Raw genomic sequence first — 6,613 nt, forward strand, 5'->3', positions numbered from 1 at the left:
GAGACCTTATCTCCAAAAAAGAAAGTGGCTTACACCTTTTACCAAGGCTTTCACTATTCCTTTTAATGAAGAATGATACTTAGAAACCAAGGTTTGGGGGCTGGGTGTGCTCATTGATACTGGTGTGTTATTGCTCTTAGTCAACCATTTTTATTACCTGTTTACTTAGATGTGACGGTGGGGCCACTACTGAAGAGAATGGAGGTTAGGGATGAAAGGAGGAGAAAGGAGTTGGATAACTATGCAGAGGCTTCCCCCTCCTTCTCTAGCTCGTTGAATATTTCCTACCTTCTCTTTTCTTCCTTTGCTGCCTCCTCATGATCTCACCTCTCCTTTTTGGTTAGAATTCCTCTGGAGATTCCAGCTGTGGGAAACTTTAAAGCCATTTCCCCAGCTACATGTGTGATATCAGAGGCAGACAACTATGTGACCTTTGTGTGTGAACAGCCAAAGGCAAAGATAATTTACAAGAAAGTTTTTGCTTAGAACAATCCTGTGACAAGGTGATTGGGGAAGACACATTTGGAAGATTTCCACCTGGAAACGTTCCTTTTTCCTGCATAAAAAGCACTTAGACCAAAGCCTTTGTGGAGTCTGGGGATGGAGTGCCATTAGAAGTCTGTTGTCCAAATTAGCCTTTTCAAGGCTCTGAGGACCTGCAAGGAGGTTGTATTTTTTTCTTTTCCCCCACTTATTTCTTATTTGTATATACTATGTGCTTGTGGGCTACACTTGCAATTTTGTTGCACTGATACACTGCACTGTGGTGAAGTCAGGGCCTTCAGTGTATCAAGAAGGATTTAAATGCCTGGTATAGCCCCCTATCCTATCCATAAATCTCAGGACGTTTAAAACAGAAATAATTTGGAATGCAGTGAAGGACACTTTTCTCAGTTATTCAAATGTAGGGCAAGGGGTGGCCTGGGGTCCCTCACTTGGTGTTAGTTAACTGTTTTGAGACTAGATCCAAAGCTGTTTTGAGACTACATTCAAAGCTTTGTCTCCTGGAGATGTGCGTTAGTTCACACAAGGAGCCCAGAGCCTTTGGGAGGAGAGATAACACAATTTACCTCCACTTCCTGGGATTTGAAGTGAAGGAATTCTGTTGGGATGGGGTGAAGTGGCCACAAGAAAGGGCTTGGGCCATAGAGTTTCTGAAATAAGATTATCTCAAGAAGCTGAGCACAGTGGCTCACATCTGTAATCCCAATGACTGGGGAAGTTGAGGTTGAAGGATCATTTCAGCCCAGGGTTCAAGACTAGCTTGGGCAACAAAGTGAGACCTTATCTCCAAAAAAGAAAGTGGCTTACACCTTAATCTTAGCACTTTGGGAGGCTGAGGTGGGAAGACTAAGGCTAAGGGTTCAAGACCAACCCTTAGTTGGTCTTATCTCTATAAACATAGTGAGATCTTATCTCTATAAAAAAAAAAATTACCAGGCATGAGGGTGCATGCCTGTAATCTCATCTACTTGGGAAGCTGAGGCAGGAGTGTCTCTTGAGCCCAGGAGTTTTAGATGAGCTATGATGACACCATTGCACTCTAGCCCAGGCAACAAAGTGAGACCTGTTTCAAAAAAAAAATTATTAAAAAAATTTTTTTAGTTAAAAAAAGATTATCTTGAGGAAAATAGGGTGGTGACTGAGGTTTTCAACCTGTGATTCATGTGGTAAGGCTGATGGTAGCATGGTGTGAGGCTAGCTAGGGAATTCTGGGGACTCCGGTGTGCTGAGATTGTGTTTGTGCTTGTGGCTGGGTACTGTGGTTACCCATTGGAGTGCCACCTAGACAGAGTCAAAGTGTGGGTGGGGGGCGCTGGGCATCACTGGACATGTAGGAGTGACACTGTCTTCTGATGGCCTGGGCTAGACCCTATGAGGATGCTGAAAGTGTCCTCAAGAGTGAAGTGACAGTGCTGTTCAGATCCCAATCCATATTTTGTTTGTTTTTAAGCAATTCAAGCAGATGGTGAAAGTCTCTCAAGGGAAGGACTGGCTCTATCATGTAGATTCTTGATTGGTTGATAGAAAAAATCAAAAGCAGTTTGAGGCCACCTTTGTGCCCTTTGCTCAGGGAACAGTTCATACAGTTAATTCATAGCTGCCAGAGAAGCCCGTGTCATCCCCAGCACCAGCGACATGTGTGTGTTGTCATAAGCAGGTACTGGGAACTTGTTTTGATCTGGGTAGCTAAGACTTTGAATCAATTCCGAAGTGGAATATGACTCCAGGTGCTCAGTAGGGCAGATGTAGGGAGCTAGAGGGCCTCCCTGGGAGGTGACCTCTATGCCCCTGCCCTGCTGTCCTGACCAGAGACCAGAGGAGCCTCGTTTCCCACTTTTGGGTGTTCTGTCTACCAATTTTGCCTTCTAAATAGCTCCTAAGTTTCTCATTCTCCACTGTCTGCATCCTGGTCCAATCCCCCTATCATCTCTCTCTATAGAAACCACCTGATGGGATTTTCCCTCATTCATTCTTCTTTCCCACAAATCTTTCCCTTGGAGAAGAAGGTGGGATATTTCTAAAGCATAAACCTGATCAGCAACTATACCCCTCTCCCCAAATAATAAAAAGCCCATGTAACAATAAACCTCTCCCACAGCTCCATGTACCTCAGAGTTGTGTCGTGACTACTTTTCTGGACCTTCCAGGCTGGAGTCACTCTCACTTTCTGAGTCTTGCTGTATGGGCCATCCTTCCCTTCTGGAATGTGCTGCATTCCACCTGCTCTTCCTTCTGGCTGGAGATGCCACTTCTTGTCAACTCAAATGCAATGTCTTCAACAGGGGTCTTCTCTGCCTCCCTCTCTCTTACTCATTTCACTTTATACTTCCCCTTCCATGGTTTTGTAACTGTAAACAGCCCTTGAGGTGGATTTGGAGGTTAACAGGTCTCCCTAAGTTGATTGTGGGCTACACGAAGGCAGAGACCTTGTCTGGTTTAGCTCATTTTTGTAACTTCATGACCTATCAGAAGCTCAATACATGTTTCCTAAAGGAAGGGTGGACAGATGCCTCAGTCTCTCCAGCTGATCTCGTGTGTAGGCAGACCTCCCTTAGTGGCAGTGAGTGGAGGCCCCAATTTGGCCCCACTGCTCAGCTTTAGCTTTCACTTATATTTTCACATACCATTCAGGTCCCTTCCCCCACCAGGAGCACCCCTGCCACTATAGCCTTGGAAGGAAGGACAGGGTGCTTGGTCAAGTGGCAGGTGGAGCCAGCGGAGGGCAGATGCGTGGCTTCAGGGGGCTCTGTGGCTGGGGCCTTGTGGCAGGCGGGTGATGAGGGCTATCCTGAGTGGGTGGCTGGCCCAGGGGAGAGGAGGTGCTGGGTGCCAAAAGCATCCTAGTGGGGCTGGTGGCTGGGCAGGGCTGTCCACAGTCAAGGAGGTGACAATGGGTGTGAAGAGCATGCTTAGGGAGTGAAGGGTGGGAAGGCCAGAGGTTCATCTCCTGACCTCCCTCTGTTCCTCCTTCTCTCATCTTCCTGTCCCCCTGCCCCCTCCCCACCCTTGGCAACTCTTCCTTCCTCTGTTCTCCTTTCTGGAATTCCCTGGCCCTCCAGCCCCTCAGTTCCCCAGTGGTGCCCCACCCTGCTTTCATCCTGCCCAGATGCAGTGCCTTCTCTCATCACCTCCTCCTTTCTCCCCTGGCACCCTGGCACCAGCCCCAGACCTGTGTGCATGGATTTCCAGCACTCCTGCTATCCTCCCCATCCCACTGCCCCTGGCAGAGAGGCTCAGGAAATTGAGATGCTCCCTTTGGAAGTCCACTCTCCAGAATCAGGTGGAGTGAGAATGGGGTTGCTGGGAGTTTGGCCCTACATGGCTGAGGCACTGCCTGGGGGAGGTAGAGAGGTGGAGTGGGGAAAGCATGCCGAATCCTGGGGGCAGGAGAGGGCCCAGCAAGGGCACACGACTTTCCCCAGCTTCCGGCAATCTTTCTATTGGTCTTGCCTCATGCCACCTGCCCTTCTCAATTCTTTCCCTGTCTCCTCCATCTACCTTGGTGCTTTCAGTTTCTCATGGTCCCTGAGGAGCTGGGCCCTGGACCCTTATTTGGATTAGGGGTCGGGGCTGAGCTTCCTATAGCCTTGTGTATATGACTCTTGTGTACAGTGTATAGGTGGTTGCAGGGGTGTCCCTGGTGGGGGAAGGGACCTGAACTGTGTGTTGGTAAACAGAGAAATTCTGGACCTCAGTGGATCTACTGTGGACAGTTCTTCCCTCCTTCCCCCAACACAACCATTTACAGATAGAAACACAGGGCTCTGGAGAGGGAAATGGGAAATAAGTTACATGATGGTTAGTGATCACTATCATTATACTGGGCATTTATTAAGTGCTTATTTTGTACTAGGGATTACTGTAAATTCTTTACAGGTTTTAATTGACACAGCCCTCACACTACCCTTGGAGGTGAGTGGTGTTATTCTTCCTATTTCACAGATGAGATGACGGGGACTGGAATAATGAGGCTGGTTTCCCCAGATCAATAGTAAGCCTGTAGCAGAACAATGGAAATCATCACCCTTATAGGGAGTCCTAATTTTTCCTTATGATGCACTAAGTGTACAAGCATTGTTCACAATTCCTTAAAAACAGTAGCAGACGTTTCACCAAAGAAGATATAGGATATGATAAAATGCTCAACATCATCAGTCATTGGGGAATGCAAATTCAAATTACAAGCATACCAGCTCCAGTGGCTCAAGTTAGAGGACAAGTAAAAAAACTTACAACACCAAGTGTTGGCATGGTTATAGAGCAACTGAGACTCTCATTGTCCAATGAAGAGGAAACACACATTTTGGAAAACAGGTTGAAAATTTTTTATAAAGTTAAACATATGCTACTTATATGACCCCAAAATTCAGTTCCTAGGTATTAACTCAAGAGATAAAAACATAAACCCACACAAACACCTATACACAAATGTTCATAGCAGTTTTATTCATGATGCAAAATATTGTAAATGTCTCAAATGTTAACAACTATTGAATGGAAAACAGATCATAGAACATCCATGTGATGGGATACTACTAAGGAACATAAACATTAACATAAAAAGGAACAAAACTACTACAAGCAGCAACACAGATGCATTATGCTAAGTGAAAGCAGCTAGGCACAAAAGGCCATATACAAGTATTACTGTATTTGTAGAATCTTACCAGAAAAGGAAAAGTGAAACAGATAACAGATCAGTGGTTGCCAGGAATGGGAGCTAGGAAATGCTTAATATCTCATTTATGGTGGTGGCTGTATTGCTTATATATTTGTCAAAACTCATCCAACTGCACATTTAAAGGAGTGAATATCATTGTATATAAATTATACCTCCCTAAACCTGATTTAAAAATAAAAGCAGTGGGCTGAGAAGGGGTGGAAAATATCAGGGTCACTGGCAAATGGAAAAAGGAGGGAGGTGAGCCAGACCGGACCCAGGGGGGTAATGTATCAGGTAGAGGGGACAACCAGGGCTCAGCTTGCCTTCCCAGGACCCACAAGGAATGAATGTGGCTGAAGTGGAGCAAAAGGCATCTTGTAGGCCCCAGCCGAACTGCAACGGAAAAATAGCTGGGGGTTGTGGCAGGTGCCTGTAGTCCCAGCTACTGGGGAAGCTGAGGCAAGAGAATCGCCTAAGCCCAGGAGTTGGAGGTTGCTGTGAGCTGTGTGATGCCACGGCACTCTACCGAGGGTGATAAAATGAGACTATGTCTCTACAAAATAAAGAAGAAAGGAAGGGAGGGAGGGAGGGAGGGAGGGTAGGGAAGGGAAGGGAAGGAAGGAAAGGCAGGCATCTTGTAGAGGGGTAGAGGGACTCTGACAGGCCTGGGGAGAAGGCTGGACCATGGAGGGCATGTTGGGGTGCAGGTTTTTACCCTGAGTGTGATGGGGACATGGAGGGTTCCCAGCATGCAGTGGCGTCATCTGACTTAATTTCAGTTAGCCTGGGTCAGTTGTGTGGGAATGGTGGGGCAAGGAGAGTTAGGAGGCCACTATAGGAATTCAGGACAGGGATGATGGTGGCAGTGCCTGTGCTGAGAACTGGTTAGACTTGAGATGTATTTCAAAGGCAGAGCCAACACGACTTCCTACCAGGAGGGTGTAGGGTGTAAGAGAAAGGAGGTAAGGATGATGTCAGAGTTTTTGGCCTGAGCAGCTGGAAATCTAGCTGGACATCCTCCATGGGGGCTGTTGAGTGGCTTTACCTGTCTCCTGGGGCCCGTGGGTGAAGTCAAGACCAAAGGGAGGGGCTGAGCCCTGGGGCCCTGCTGCTGGCTCTGAGGCTCAGGGAATGGCTGCATATACTGCTTATTCCATTACCCTTTATTTATTGGGCTTATTGGCTTTTGTCATTTCCTTGCTGTCTCCTGTCTGGAGTAAAAGGCTATAAACATGATGGATTGATACAGGATACAGGAGACCCAATTATCTCTGCTAAACCGGACTCTCCTCTTGGGCAAGCCCTCCTTGCCTCTCCTGTCCTCGCAGCAACTCCTGTAGCCTTGTGTGCAGAAGAGGCCTGGTCCTAGCCTTCTAGGAAGAGGAGTGCTGCCTGAGAGGTGGGAGAGGTTGCAGAGGGTTCCTAAAGAGAGACAGCTCCAAGGAG

Source organism: Nycticebus coucang, chromosome 8 (assembly GCF_027406575.1).
Source record: "Nycticebus coucang isolate mNycCou1 chromosome 8, mNycCou1.pri, whole genome shotgun sequence".
NCBI classification, from domain to species: domain Eukaryota; kingdom Metazoa; phylum Chordata; class Mammalia; order Primates; family Lorisidae; genus Nycticebus; species Nycticebus coucang.